The sequence below is a fragment of the Cricetulus griseus genome, chromosome 3 (genome assembly GCF_003668045.3).
Source record: "Cricetulus griseus strain 17A/GY chromosome 3, alternate assembly CriGri-PICRH-1.0, whole genome shotgun sequence".
Classification (NCBI taxonomy): Eukaryota; Metazoa; Chordata; class Mammalia; order Rodentia; family Cricetidae; genus Cricetulus; species Cricetulus griseus.
In genome coordinates, this window is record NC_048596.1 from 212,615,595 (window position 1) to 212,631,742 (window position 16,148).

General features: G+C 42.1%; 1 long non-coding RNA gene across 11 annotated transcripts in view; it reads left to right on the plus strand.

Moving 5' to 3' along the window:
* LOC100758509 overlaps positions 1-11,242 on the plus strand; it is a 75,697-nt gene extending 64,455 nt beyond the window's left edge. For 8 of the 11 annotated variants that reach the window (XR_004769329.1, XR_004769328.1, XR_004769320.1 and 5 more), the window contains 2 exons: positions 1,704-1,780; positions 2,930-4,173. This is a non-coding gene — a long non-coding RNA (uncharacterized LOC100758509). Of the gene's footprint in view, positions 1-1,280; positions 1,781-2,929; positions 4,174-10,936 lie in introns of those variants that run through there. The other 3 variants (XR_004769321.1, XR_004769325.1, XR_004769324.1) reach the window with 3 other exon arrangements.
* Positions 11,243-16,148: the final 4,906 nt, after the last annotated feature.

Below are 16,148 nucleotides of genomic sequence, written 5' to 3' on the forward strand. Positions count from 1 at the left end.
CACAGCTTTGGGCTTCAGTTCTCACAGTCTGAATTGCACACCTATTGTGTTGTGGGGGCTACACTGCCCACTAGAAAGTCCATTATTGTTCAAGGAGGGTTTCCTGGACTCTAACTCTGTTGTGTTAGGGAGCTCAGAATCAGGTTCTCCTTTCTGGAGTGCCCAGACAGCATTTTGAGTCTTTGACTCTTTGTTATGTGCTCAAATGCTAATGTCTTTGCTTCTGCCCTTGCTTCTCCTCTTGGAATTTGTTTCTCTTTGTTTAGGTGGGATCTGCCTGTGTAGCCCCTGCCTGGCATTGAATTTAAAAGCCTCCTGGCTTCGGTGAGATTACAGATACGCACCACTCTCCACAGTTCCTCTTGGATGATTTTTCCTAGAAACAGCAAGTTCAAGGAATCAGAGAGGCTAGCTACTTAGTGAACCCATAATTCAGGCCCCTGGGTTCCTTTATTTGTAGCACTTTCTATAAATTGAAGACATATTAGGTCATAGAGATAAAAATGATGGGCTGTGCGGTAATGGTGCATGCCCTTAGTCCCAGCATTTGGGAAGCAGAGACAGGCCAACCCAAACTGGAGGCTAGCCAATCTGGTCTACAGAGGGGAGTTCCAGGAGAGCCAAGGTCTATACAGAGAAACAATGTCTCCAGAGAAAACAACAACAAAAATGACAGTGACCATGAAGATCACTGTCTATGCTCCTAGTCCACAGGCTGTACAGAAGGGCAGTTTCATATAACTAGGCATACATCTTTCTCTTCTATTGTATTATAATAAATGAATTTGCAAGATTCCAACATACTGAAGCAAGTTTGAAAGCCAATGGGCCACACACATTTATCCTGCCTGGAGATCTCTGGGAGAGAACTGTTGTCTGTTTCTTTTCTTTAAAAAAAAATAATTTATTTAACTTTATTTTATGTACATTGGTGTGAAGTTGTCAGATCCCCTAGAACTGGAGCTACAGACAGTTGTGAGCTGCCATGTGGGTGATGGGAACTGAACTCAGGACCTCTGGAAGAGCAGCCAGTGCTCTTAACCACTGAGCCATCTCTCCAGACCCCTGTTGTCTGTTTCTTAATAAACACCATTTCCCTTTCAACCATCTTCTTTTGCTGAACACAAGTTTGCATCCATTTCCTCTCAGTCCATGCTCATTAGACATAAAGAGCTAGTTAGGACCCCTGCATTGTAGATGCACAGATCAGCATAGAAATAACCCTCTGCATTCTCTCCCTCAAGTTGAACAAGCCTTTTTCCTTTCATCTTGTCTCCCAGGTTTTGCTTTCCAGTCCTTCAACTGGCTGAGGACAGTGACACAGTGGGAGAACTGCTTCTCGGTTATTGAGGCACACCTTGTTATGCATGGCAGTGCCATGATGTTTTCTGTTTGGATGGTCCTTTGTGCTTTTAAGAGAATCTCCATAGGCATTAGGACACTACATACCACTCAATGTGAACAAAGCCACTGGGCCTCCTAAACCCTTCCTTCCTCAACTCTGTACACTACATATAGGCCCATTGCTCATCCATGTTTGCTTGTTTCCCTTGTGTCCCCAAGCCATCATTCTGTTCCAGGCACTCACAGGGTTTGTCCTGCCACTACTCCTTACTTCTGTTTACCATGTAAGTACCACAGCAGCATATGGCAATAGTATGCTTACATGTTGTAAACTTTCTTCCTTGTCCCTTTCTGCTAAGATGCTGGATTTGAGATCCCAGATGTCTTTGTGGTGGGTTATGCCTTAGATTACAATGAATACTTCCAAGACCTGAATGTAAGTGTTGCATACTAAACCCTAATCCTCTTTGCCTAAGACCTTAATACTAGCATCAATTTAGCAAATTACTAAAATAGTAGTAAAATGTAGGTATACTTTGTGACGGGAACACTTTGGGAGATACAGTAATTTCTTCCAGTCCTTGCAGTACCCTACAAGGTATCAGGATGACAGAAACATGTCATGCTTATCCATATTTTGTGCTGAGAGAAAAGGGAAGCAGAACAATGGCCCTATACTGGTTTTTCTCTGTAGTCATTGACAATGGCCAGCCAGTCATCACAAGGAGCCAATATTCTATATGCCATCTCATGTATGTATGTGACAACTGTTGGTATTACCATGACATTGGAAGAAGTTATCTCAGCACACAGAAACAGAATCTCCAGCCTGGTACCCACAACACTAAGTACCCAAAGTGACCAACCAATGTCTCACTATTAGAAATTAAAAAGCCAAAGGTCCCCAAGACCATGGGTTTGGATATATAAGCTCTCTAGTAGCAATGCCTAGTGCATCCTTAATACAGCCAGCTGTAGTCTCTAGGACTGCCCCTTTTCCCGTGGCTTCACTACTCAGCCTTTTCCATGGTCCTAACATATTTCTTGCTATCCAAAAGAGGGCCAACAGGTATAGATTGTGTTTCCTGATATTTTTTTCTCCTTTCAATCAAGCAGTTGTCATTTCACTGATGGAAAACTATCTTTACCAAGGGCAACCATACTGTGGCCTCAATATACCTACTTTTGGGGAGCCTAAAACCAGATCCTGACTAGGGCTCAAAGCTAAATCATCTTTTGTCGAGCACTGACTGGGTCTCTAGATTTTGTACACTCATATAAATATACACGTGTTTAAATGAACAGTAACTATCACAAGATGTCAGGCTGCCTGTCATCATACTTTTTGTGCCTCATGTTTTGTTATGAAACTGATGCTGATGAGGGGAAGGGGTACTATTGTGGGATTTCGATCCATTTAGCCAATGACTTTTGGGACAGCAAGTTCTAGGGCGTGGTCTGATTCACACTACAGGGTACCACAAAATACACTTGTTGAAAATGTCATAAAGGCATCTAACACATTATATATGGATTTTAAACTAAAAATAAAATCCTAATGTCTTTTCACCCTCTACTGTTTCAGCACATATGCGTGATCAATGAACACGGTAAAGAAAAATATTGAATATGATGAAGCAAAACTCTCAGCATCTCTTTCCCAGCTAACACGACAATTCTACTCAGGAAGCCAGAGTGTAAACTCTGTCTCCATAGCCATCTTCACTCAGTGGGGTATAAAAGACTTTTTAAAAATGAGCTCTTTTTCCCAGAGATTAGAATGTAAATACCAAAGGTTCTTCAGGAAGAGAAGACTATGCCTGCCTTTGACTCACTCCAAATTAACCTTCTGATCCCGCAAAATCCCACCCACCTTCATGCTCCCGAAAACACCTTCTGCTTTAGTACAGTCACTACATTCAGTGGCTCTTCCCGGGAATACTCCCACCCGATGACTCAAATATTGTTCACTTAACTCCTTCAATGCTGTAAATTTTTATAACATTTTACAGAAATAGGAAACTGCCGCCCCCTTCGCTTTAGCTCTGAGCCTGTACAGTAACAACGCAGCTAAGTTCCCTCAATAAAACAGGAGCAAAAGGACAGCTTCACGTGAGAGTGTTTGCCCGGCATGACAGGACGTTATTATCTGCTTTGACAAAGCCTTTCAGAAGTGCGGGTACAATGAACCTTAATGATGTTATGAAATGAGCCTTCACTGCGTGCTCTTGAGCTTCGCTTCCTGTATGTGATGACAGCATGTCATGTGTGCATGGATGTACTCAACTGTGTTTAATACTCTGCATTTTAATTAGAAAAAACACAATGGCAGCAAGGCCTGCCCTTCTGAGACGAATCCTTTTATTCACGTGGGACAGGGACAAATGGTGGGATTGAGAGACGGAGGGTATTTTCAAAAATCAGCACTAAGCAAGTGTAAATTTTCCCTCTTATTTGCATGGAAGAATAAGAGAGTTAAATATTATCCTAAACATGAGCAGAGGTTGAATTGTTTAGCTAAATGTCCTTATATGACTTCTCACACAATCCATGGTGTCAGAGGAAGCAAGCACACATACGGAAGTTTTTGTTCATAACACACACATCCCTATTAACACCATTATATGTGACATTTCCTAATTTATAGGGATTTTAATTAAAAATAAGCTCAAGAGTCCACAGTGCTGGGTATCTTGCCTCCGAAAAGGAGCAAATGCAAGATAAATAACTAAACAGCCTTTGTTGGGTTCTGAACCGTCTGTCGTGTATTGTTATATTGTAGAGTCCCTTAAATTAATAATAATAATAAAGACATGATTCAGAACTGCTTCCTGTTCATATACTTTTAGTCACTGAAATGTGTGTGAGCCAGTAGCCTAAATACGTGGCTGTGTGTACCTATCCCCCGGTTAACCTGGAGTAAATCCAAAATATGCACAAAGATAAGCAAACATCAAGCCAGGAGCCATCTGCCGCTTTCCTGTTTTCCTCCCTAAACTTGCTTTGTAAGTACAAGGAATTTTACTTGTGAAAGATTTCCCTGCATATCCCTGTCTGTCTCAGCCAGAGAAGAAAACAGACCATGCCCAGATTCCCCAAGGGGGAAGTCACAAAGGGAGTCACTTCTGGCTTTGTTCCATACTCAAGTTACTGATTAATAATCGTGTAGAGCTGAATTCATAAAAACTCATATTTTGTATGTACTTTCCCACTATGCCATATTTCTACCCAAGGATCTAGAAAAATAGATACACACTTAGTTTTGAATGGAAATTTGTCCATGATGTATGCAGCTTAGAAATGTTTTCTTAAAAGTCTTGCATTTTAGTAAGCATCATTATCACTTGTGAGGATCATGTTTGTTCAGTTTAGTAAGAAAATTGATCTATCCCAAAATTGTAAAGAATTGTATATTTAAGCACCAAAAAGAAAATAAAAAACAGTAAACACACAGAAGTTTAACCATTTCTATGATTTTTTTGTATCAGACTATTTTGACACTGACATGCAAGAATGTCATCTTGGGAAAAACATTATTTTGTTTTCCCTTTCGAAACTCTACTGGGGTTTGACACTCCTGAGTTTACTCACACCACTCCAAAAACATAAAATCTGATTAGCAACAAATCCATATATTTATTTAGCTTTTGTGAGGAACTAATTTAGTTACTTTTCTGTTGTGAAAACCTAAGGAGAGCAACTTAAGGGAGAAAGGATTTTAGTTCCCCATTCCAGGCTGCCGTCTACCCTGGCAAGGAAGTCAGGAGCTGGAAGGAGATGACTGCACCATTCAGTCAAGAGACAGAAAGATGAAAGCAGGCTAGCACTCAGCTCACTTTTCTCATTTTATACAGTCCAAGATCCCCTGGCCAGAAAATGACCCCACCCACAATTAAGGTGGGTTGTCCCAAATCAATTAATGTAATCAAGATAATGCCCCACAAACATACCCAGAGACCCTCTTTGAGATGATTATAGATTCTGTCAAGTTGACACCAACCATCACAGACATGGAGTGGTGATGGGGAATGTACTGTGTATGTTTATCTTTTTGATTGTTAAATAAAATACTGTTTGGCCAATGAGACAACAAGTAGATGGGACTAGGAGTCAAAGAGGATTCTGGGAAATGTAGTAGAGAAGTGCTGATCCAGGCAGGAAGTGACATAGCAAGGAGACTCATATTTAAGCGAAGGAGAAACAGGAAGGGCCCTCTTTTCCCTTCTGCTCCTGCTCCAGCGGCACAATGTGAGCCACCAGCAAGGAGGGATGCCATTAAGGCGTCCGATAAGATAAGTCTTATAAAATATATAGATTTATGATAATTGAGACTGAGCTAACAGATGAGAATCCTAGTCATTGGCCAAGCAGCATTGTACCTAATACAAGTTTCTGTGTATTCACTTGGGCCCTAACTCAGGCGGGCGGCTGGCGAAAAGCTTACATGTGGCGGTGGGGCTCAGTGGCTTTTGGCAGAAAGATTTAATGTAACAGAGTAGGGCTACGAAGCCTTCTATATAGTGGGATCCTTTCCTGCCGTGCACAACCCCAACACCACAAAGCAAAAAAGGGTGGGTAAAGTATATGTGTTATATTAGAAATTTGGGGCTATTTAATCAATAAAGTTAGCAATACTTTGGGGTTTTCTAAAAGAATTAAAAAGCCTAGTTATAAACTGACTGGAATTTATTAGTTTCAGTTTCGTACTCAAAAGTGAAGTGCAGATAGACAGGTCTCTCTGTGTTCTTTGGCTACCTCTGATGGGTTGCCAGTTTCTGGGATTCTCAAACAGTGAAAACCTCTCAGAACAGTCTGGCATTGCTCTGCTCCTGTGGTAGACACTTGTGTCTTCCCAATGAGAGAGAGATCACTCATCCCCTCCCAGGCATCAGGAAGCTATTCCCTCCCTTTGAAATAGAAATAATGCATTCTAGAAAACCCTAAGCTACACTTCCCACCCAATTGTCTAATTTTATTTAATTTGCTGGTAATGAAATTCCTTCAGATCCCAAGATGTTAGGAGAGGATGGGAGGTCAGGCCGGTCCCAGGAAGGAAGGAGGGGACTGCGGAAGGGGTGACCATGACCTCTGCAGAGGTGTGTAGGTTACCTTAAAAACTGGACTTTCATGTGACAACTTGCATATGGTTGAGTGACAGCTCCCATAGCAGCCATGTGATAAATGCTGGTAAGATTTTTGGTCTGATTTTCAGACTTAGAAAAATAAACATAAGTTTTAGTATTTCATCCCTACCTGAACAGTGTATATGTCCATCTTGAGACAGGATTACATTGAAATATCCCACATCCATGCTAAAAAGCCTTGACAAATGCTTATTGATTGAATAACATGAGAGTAATAAAGGTGTTTGTTCTATTGACCTAGGAATAAACTTGACTTTCTAGCATGTTATGGGCAGTTTTGGCAACATATTTTAAAATTACAGTGTAAGCCAGGCCAGGGTAGTGTACACAAGATGATCCCAAGTCCAGGGCCTGCCTGGGCAATTTAATAAGACACTTTCTCAAATGAGAATTATGAAGCTATAGCTCAGCACTGGGATAATATGTGAGAAGCCTTCTGGTCAGTTCTCAGTATCATAAATAATAAAAAATTAAGTAAGAAGAAGACAGAGAAAGACAGAAAATGGTGAGGGGAAGTGAAATGCCTGTAAAGAAAGAATAATGGAACCCCAAGGAGATCTTAGGGATGGTAGAGGTTTGGGGTGTCAGGTTACTTTCTGGGGAAAGGCTGACCCTGATAGTCAAGCAGAAAGATTCCTGATCTCCACTGGAAGGAAAGAGATGTGGTAACCTGGATTTATTCTGATGTCAGAAGGATATTCATCTCCACTCTCTATCCTGTAAGATACTAAAGATAAGACCTAGGGCTACAATCATAGCTCAGTGTCAGAGTGCTTATCTACTACATACAAGGACCTGGCTTCTGTCCCCAACACACACACACACACACACACACACACACACACACACACACACACACACACACATGAAGGGACCAGCTCCGGATTTCAGCAGTCTTAACAGCCTAGCACGTGCTTGCCTGACCTTGCCTTGGCCACTAGGAGGTTAGATGCCTGCCTCGTGGCAAGGAACCAATCAGAAGTTAGCTGGTAGTGCTATGCTTTACGGCTCTGGGTGTGCTTTATGGACAAGTGCACAGCAATGATGCACAGAGCATAGCAATTACCCTGGGAGGGCTTATGGGCCATAACCACCAGTTGACCAATCAACACAGGGCAAACCCTCCAAGCCTGGAGGCACACCAATCCTGAGCCTGTGCGTACCCCCTAGACACTCCCCTTACGCTGCCCTATAAGATCTCTATGTCGTGGCTTCTCTCCGTCTTTCCTAGCCATCCGCCATGGTGGATGGATGAAAGGCTCGAGCTAACATGGGGTTAGCTCGTTAAACAACTACAATAAAGCCTCGTGCTGTTTGCATCAAGCTTTTGACTCCGCCTGGTGATTGGGGTCGTTGAGGTCCTGGACTGAGATCCTGGGGGCCTGAGCCTCCGGGGGTCTTACACACACACACACACACACACACACACACACACACACACACACACACACACAGTTTTTCTGAAAAGAGCCCTGGGGTGCCACTTGAGGCATGAGGTAGCCATTGTAAAAGTGATGGCCCGTGAGGACCTGCTCCTTTAAGACATCAGGTTGTACATTCCTGAAGGTTTCTCTGGGACAAAGAGTTGAGACGCACTCTCTACTGTGACTCCATGGCTCTTAATTTAGCCTTCTCAGCTCCTTCCTGCTCTTTGTAGCATATGCTATGTTGAACTAAATAATGAGACATGAAACCTCCTATCAGTTCACCAAAATCTTATAAAAGTCACATATTTTCTTGTCGTTGGGATTTGCTCTGGGGGTTTCTCGGAAGACCCTAAGCCACTTTTCTGAAGAGCCTCCTCCATGCTCCACCCTATCCCTCTCATGGCATGCTCTCTCTCTTTCTTCCAGCCTCTCCTTCCTTTATGTAGTATTAACACATTGAACCATCTTCTGTCTAATGTTCCCTCCTACCTGCAGGCCCAGAAGTCATAGCTTAGACACATTTCCTTCTAATGAATCACATTTCTGAAGAGAATTATGTGTCAACCTCCTTTCCATGTGGACTAGTCTACTGCTGCACTTTTTAAAAATTGTAAATATAAAGCCAGGTGATGGTGGCACAGGCCTTTAATCCCAGCACTCCAGACACAGAGGCAGGTGGATCTCTGTGAGTTTGAGGCCAGTCTGGTCTATGGAGAGAGAGAGAACATCCAGAGCTACACAGTGAAACTCTGTCTCCAAGGAAAAAAAAAACTGTAACAGTCTAGACCTCCCCAAATCCTTCAACTCTCTTAAACTATCAAGATTTCTGAATGGGCAAAGGTCAAGGGCATTTTTCTCTTATCTCCGATAGTGCAGATATTCACTGTGATAGTTAACCTTGACTGAGCTTAGGGTTTCCTAAGAGATAACACTCTGGAGTTGTCTATGAGGTGTTTCTAGATGTCTTTGACTGAGAAAGGAAGACCCATACTGAGCATGGATGACACTACCCTTACACAAGGGCCCTGCACTGGATATTAAGAAGGAAGCAAGCAGAGTAGAACATTCATGGCCCTTGGCTTCCTGGTTGTGTAGGCAAGGTGACTGACCAGCTGCCTCATACTGCAATTGTCTGCCTCCCCCACTACCACCCCCACGAACCATGGAAATCAACCCTGACATACCTATACTTACTTGATAATAAAGTACAACTACAACTATCGAGAACTCAATGTCTTCCAGGGTATTTTAGATTGATTTGGCCCTAATTTAGCTGTTTGTTTTTAAAAGTTTATTTATTTTTATGTGCATTGGTGTTTTGCCTGCATGAACGTCTCTATGAAGATGTCAGGTCCTCTAGAACTGGAATTACATACAGTTGTGAGCTTCCATGTGGGTGTAGGGAATTGAACCCAGATCCTCTGAAAGAGCAACCAGTGCTCTTAACCTCTGAGCCATCTCTCCAGTCTGTTTGTTTGTGTTTAGATCACACACTGTATACAAAGTTCTCATTCACTTAACCAGCATTCACTTTCAATATGGTTCACATTTATAACTTAAAGAGTCCTTGGAATTCTTAAATTGTTTGATACAGAATCAATTCTTTTCATTTTGTAAATTGCTATCACACATATCACAACGTGCTGTAGCTAATGGAGCTGCTAAGATCTGCTGCTCTCTATGACTCATGAGCTTTTTAAAAAGCTTGAGTGCAACAACATCTGGTCGCTTATATAAGGAGAAAGGATGATCTTTACAATCCATGATTTTTCTGGACGGCGTGTTTCTGCACCTGGCAGTCTCCCACTTCCCTCTGACTGGCTGCTCTCTTTGTGTAGTCAAACAAGCCTCTCTGTTCCTCGTTTCTCCTGTAAAGATTAACACATTCAGGAACTTGGTCAAACACTGCACCATAAACTCCTGCCTCGATTGATTCCTGGGTCTCTGATGTTAATCTGCTTGGAGTTGATCCGATCTTAAGACAAAATGAAAACTAGAAATAATTGGAAATGAATTCCAAGAAATAAAATCCCCCATGTTGAACAGGGAAGAATGTGGTGGCCTTTTTGTTTGCTTTCGTTTGGGCTGTGTTCTTGGGACAGAGTCTCACACTGTAGCTCAGGCTGACCTCAAATTTACAGCCATTCTTCTGCCTCAGCCTCCCAAGAGCTGGGATTACAGTTTATATACCTGGTTTAGAATGTTATTTCTTACAGGGAAATTTATATTAAGAAATTTCTGTGGTCTCTCTAATAACCACTACAAAGAAGACAAAATTCATGTTTTCCAAAGTGCATCCCTAGGTAAACTAGTTTTTTTCTACACAGATGTTTTTCTCATCCTGTCTCACAATCCTTTAGACAGGAATAAAATATGCATAATATTCGTATGATGGAGGGTCTTTACAATGTTCCAGGATTTTCTTGCATTCATAGTTTAGTCTTTCTTTATTCTTTGGAAGGGCAATAGGGAAAGTAAGCTTGCTGCTGGGAAGGAATCCCATACATTTGCAAATGCTTTTAAACCTTTCTACCGTTATTACTTCAGGCAGAAAAGAAATAGCATTAACTGCAGCCACTATTCTCCAAATGCCTTCATTTCCATTTTTCAGGGGGAAGGGAGGGGGGGTCCAGTGGGAAGCCCAAACATTTAAAACAAAATCTAATAAAACTGGTATAAAAATGAGATGATAATTGGTTCAAGATATTTAAGAGGATCAAAATGAATTTGAAATAAGATGATGTTAACATCCAATTTAGGATGGTCATAAATTAATATTGATTATAAATCAGATGTTCATCAGAAACCACTTTTTATTTGTCTTCCCATGGAACTAGTTTAGTTTACTAATAAGTAGATGGGCCAAACTTGGTGGTTAGAAAGATTTTAACAAGTGTAATGTTTCTACATCCTTTGCAATGTTTATTTCAGAATATTTCATTTAACACTAAACACTGTCAGCAAGTCCAAAAGGAAAAAAGAAAGCAATTTTGTTTAAAATAATTTGTTTTGTTTGTGAAGGAAATGAGCATATACGCTGAAGATCCTGCCAGCAACATTCTTTGAGGTCTTGGCATAGTTTGAAATGTTGGTGATTTTGTAAAGCATCGTGAAGATATCTCTTCCACTGCCCCTACTCCTCGGTGAGACCTCAATTGTTCGCATTCTTCCCTGGGGCAACATAGTACCTCAGCTTAAGAAATTACTATTTCCTGGAACATCTATATTCATAGCAACAAATGTTCTCAAAAAGCTAAGAAATGGAAACAACCCAATCATCTGTCAAAGGCATGGATGGATGAATGAATAAACAAAACATGGGATGTATGTACAATGGAGTATTCAACACCCAGCATATAACAACAGCAACCACAAAAGATGTGGATGTTGCTCAGTTGGCTGACTACTTGCCCAACATACACAAGGCCCTGGCTTCGATTCCCCAGCACCACATAAATGGGAGGGGGAGTATGCATGGTGGCACATGCCAGTAATCCTGACACTTGAGGTAGAGGAAAGAGGATTGGAAGTTCAAGGTGTCCTCAACTACATAATGAGCTTTTTTGTTTTTGTTTTGTTTTTTGAGACAGGGTTTCTCTGTGTAGCTTTGGCTGTCCTCGTGATGTAGACCAGGCTGGCCTTGAATTCAGAGATCCACCTGCCTCTGCCTCATGAGTGTTGGGATTAAAGGTGTGTGCCACCACCACCTGACCTTACATAGGGAGTTTGAGACAAGCTTGGGTTGCATGAGACTGTTTAAAAAACCAAGAAGGAGAAGGAGGAGGAGGAGGAGGAAGGAAGGAAGGAAGGAAAGGAAAGACTATTGTATGCAACATGAATGAACCTTGAAGAAAATAAGCTGAATGAAATAAACCAGTCACAGAAATACAAATACAATGTCATTCTGCTCATACAAGGCATATAGATGAAATATAAGCAAAGCCATAGAAAACATATAGGATGGGGCTGAGAATGTTTAATGGCTGTAGAGTTTGGTTTCTGTGTAAATGGAAGTGTGTCCTACCTGGTCCTGCAGTAGTTTAGTCCAAAATAAACACACAGAAGCTTATATTAATTATAAACTGTTTGGCCAATGGCTCAGGCTTCTTATTGGCTAGGTCTCTCTTAATTATTAACTCATCTGTATTAATCTGTGTATCTCCACATGGTCTTGGCTTACTGGAGAATTCCCGGGTATCCTACCTTCCAGGTGGCTACATGGCATCCCCCTGGTGACTCACTCTCTGCCTTCCTCTTCCCAGAATCTTCCTAGTCTGGTATAGTAGCCTCACCGATACTTCCTGACTAGCTACATCCTGCCTGTCAATAGGTCACAACAGTTTTATTCATCAACCAATAAGAGAAACATATATTCACAGCATACAGAAGGACATCCCCCATCATTTCTGCCAATAAGAACATTCTAGAATTTTGTGTGCATGTACCTAGGGCTACACACTGCATACACTAAAAATACTTAAGATGACAAATTTGGTATGTGTTTGTTATTAGGTTTATGAAGAATTATTTCCTTAAAAAGGATTTGAACTCTGAGTTTTATGCTTTACATTTTCCCACAGTGGTTAGAGACCTGTTGTCTTGGGGCAACCAAAAAACACACATGAAAATCTGTTGCTGAATTTCATCAATATTAAACAATTCACCCTGTCAACATCTGGTGGGATTTTATAAATTCCCAGATTTGGGGTAGGAGTATGTTAGAAATGAAACTGGAAAGCAATTGAACACAGTGTTTCTCTAAAAAGCTATTGAAAACTGCAGTTAGCTAATATCCTCCCTATCTGGAGAAGTCTAAATTCTCAGTGTTCAGAAAAGCCGATGGAAATCCCACTTCTAAAGCAAGAGAGTGAAGGAGCATGGGTTCAAACAGCCGAGTCTTCTGAGGTGTGCAGCTGCTCTGCTCTCCTCCTATGCACTGGGGTCCGTCTCTGTTGTGTGGGTGTTTAAGGAAGAGTCCAAGTGACTCAGATCTGTTTCAGATGCTCCCACGTGCAACATTTAAGAACCTGGCATTTAGCTCAGTTCCTAATCTGCAGCTGGTACTCACAGGCCTCAGGCAGCTGAAGAAGTCCCCTTCTGTACTGGAGTCTGTGAGGAGAAAGGCAGCTAGAGGACTGAACTGACTTTCACTGGTGACTCTACTACCACCACCACCTGGCCTGCCGCCACATCTCCTCTCTAGGCAGCTTCCTGTTCCTACTCCTCTTCCTTCCCATCCCTAGCCCCTCCCCTCTTCCTCCTCATCCTCTTTCCCTCCTCTCTTCCTCCTGCTTCCCCTTGCCTTCCTCCTCCTCCCCACCTTCTTCCTCTCTTCCTCCCCCCTTTCACCTTTCTCTTTTGTGTAAGGAGTGGAATCCAGGGCCTCAGCATCATTTTGCCATTCTAGAACTCCTACAAAAAAAAAAAAAAAAAAACTAAACCAAACCAACCCTTTTCTCCACTGTTAATAGTGTTTATAGGATAGGATGCAGGAGCTTAAGGGTACAGTTTTTGGAATCAAGGAGGCTGATGTTCAAGTCTGGGGTTTTTGCTGGCTAACAAGTGGCCTAACCCAGTGGGCTTCAACTAAATGGAGCTAATTCCTACCTCCCAGTGTTGTTGCAGGATTAAGTGAGATAATATATGTAAAGTCCTTGCCAGTTAGTATTAATCAAGAACATTACATAAAATATACAAATATTTGGTTAAACATAAGTACTTCACTCTGGAGTTTTCTATTATTTTCTCTGAGTATACGTTGTATCTCAGTTCTTGCATTTCACAAAATTTTTTAAATAACTAACAAGCATTTGTATGGAAGGTGCTGCAGTTTGGTTCTGAAATATCTTCAAAAGGCTCCTATTCTAAAGGTATGTTTCTTAGGTTGGCACTAATGGAAGGTTCTGGAAGCCCTTGAGAGGCTTTGGATAATTGGGTGCTCTCTCTCTTTCTCTCTTTCTCTCTCTCTCCCTTCTTCCCTCTTTCCCTCCCTCCCTCCCCCTTCCTCTTCCTCTCTCCCTCTCCCTCCTCCTTCCTTGATGCCTTGCTCCCACCACACACTCTGACATTAAGCAGTAGGGTCAACTGATCATGGGCCGAAACTTCCAAAACTGAGAGCTTGTAAATTTTCACTTTACAAGTCCATTGTCACAGGCATTTTGGTACAGTGGTGATGAAGGGACCAGCTTCCAATTTCGGCAGCCATAACAGCCGAACACGTGCTTGTCTGACCTTGTCTTAGTCACTAGGAGGTCAGATGCCTGCCTCGTGGCAAGGGACCAATCAGAAGTTAGGCGGTGGTGCTATGCTTTACGGCTTTGGGTATGCTTTACTGACAAGTGCACAGCAATGACGCTGGGGGCCTATGGGCCATAACAACCAGTTGGCCAATCAACACAGGGCAAACCCTCCAAGCCTGGAGGCACACCAATCCCGAGCCTGTGCGTACCCCTAGACACTCCCCTTACACTGCCCTATAAGATCTCTATGCAGCCGCTTCCAGCTGTCTTTCCTAGCCATCCACCATGGTGGATGGATGGAAGGCCCGAGCTAACATAGGGTTAGCTTGTTAAACAACTATAATAAAACCTCATGCTGCTTGCATCAAGCTTTTTACTCCTCATGATGATTGGGGTGGCCGCGGTACTGGGCTAAGATCCTGGAGGCTTCTGCTTTCCGGGGGTCTTACAATGAGAAGCTGACAAACATATTAGTCAAGATTCCTTGAACCTTGGTATTGACATAAAAATACAGAATTTGAGCTTTTGAATTCACTCTTATTCAAATTATGGTTAAAATTGTTGTGGGGCTGTTTTAATATGAACAGATGGCCTTTTTTAAAAAGTACAAATTGTTTTGGCAATCGTCTTTGAACTGATTATAATCTTAAACTTTTTAAAAGAAGTTTCAATTTGTAATCAAGAAACCAGAATGTTTCATTACTTCAATCCCCCACAGAGGAGAAGCCCTGGGAGATATTCTCTGCCCTTACTAGATCAGTGTCACAGTCTCAGAAACAACTCTGTCCGTAGCAACCTTCAAAAGGAGAGTGTGCCAACTGACAGGGCAACAAGAAGAATTCTTTAAAGGTCTTTAGATGTATGTATTTTATTTTCTGTGTATTGGTGTTTTGACTGCATGTGTGTATGTGCACCTTGTGTGCGAGATGCCCACAGAGGTCAGAAGACGGTGTCAGATCCCCTGGAACTGAGATACAGATGGTTGTGAACTGTCATGAGGGTACTAAGGGCTGAATTTCACTGCAAGAGTAACAAGTACTTTTAACTGCTAAGCCAACTCTCCAGTACCAAAAATTTTAATCTCATCATCATACACAATCTTATAAACAGTTAGGACCCAACAGGCTCCACCCTCCTTTCCCAGGGAGAAGCAAAGATGTGAACTGCCAAAGCCAGGACTCTGAACTTCTGACTTCTACACCACTGACGCCCAGTATAGGTATCAGGGGATCCTCCTTGGTTCTCACTCTACTTACCTTACTTGTCTGGAGACCCAGACAGACACAAGGTTCTTACTGTGTAGCTTCAGGGAATAAACTATTAATAAAACACAAGGCATCGGCAAAAGCAAACTTTAAGATGCCCATAATTAATATGGGACAAAGAAGCAAAGATCAGGAGTTCTCTTGGGATATTCATCCTCTCTCTCTCTCTCTCTCTCTCTCTCTCTCTCTCTCTCTCTGAGTGTGAGTGTGAGTGTGTGTGTGTGTGTGTGTGTGTGTGTGTGTGTGTGTGTGTGTGTGTGTTAACGTATGGGAATGCAAGTGCATGCCATGGCACTCTTGCAGAAGTCAAAGAGAAGTCCTGGATCAGTTTTACCTTCCAACTGTTCCAAGGCATGGTCTCTGTTGATTTTCTGCTGCATATGTAGGGCTAGCTGACTTATGAGTTTCCAGAGATATTCTTGTTTCTGCTTCTTATCTCCCCAATAGGAGTGCTGGGATTACAGATATACTACCTATCTGGCTTTTATGTGTGTCCTGGGGACTCGAACTCAGGTCCTCATACTTGCCTACAAAGCAATTTTATCTGATAAGCTATCTCCCTAGCTCCATGTCTTCCATTCTTCCTCTATTCCTACCATGATCCTCTAAGGATCAACAGCTCCAGACACATAATCCCTTGTGCAGGCCCTTGAAAGCAAAGTCTGGGACTGGGAACTCCCAAATTAGCCTGACCCCAAAATGCCATAGAGAGAAGGAGAGAGGCATACA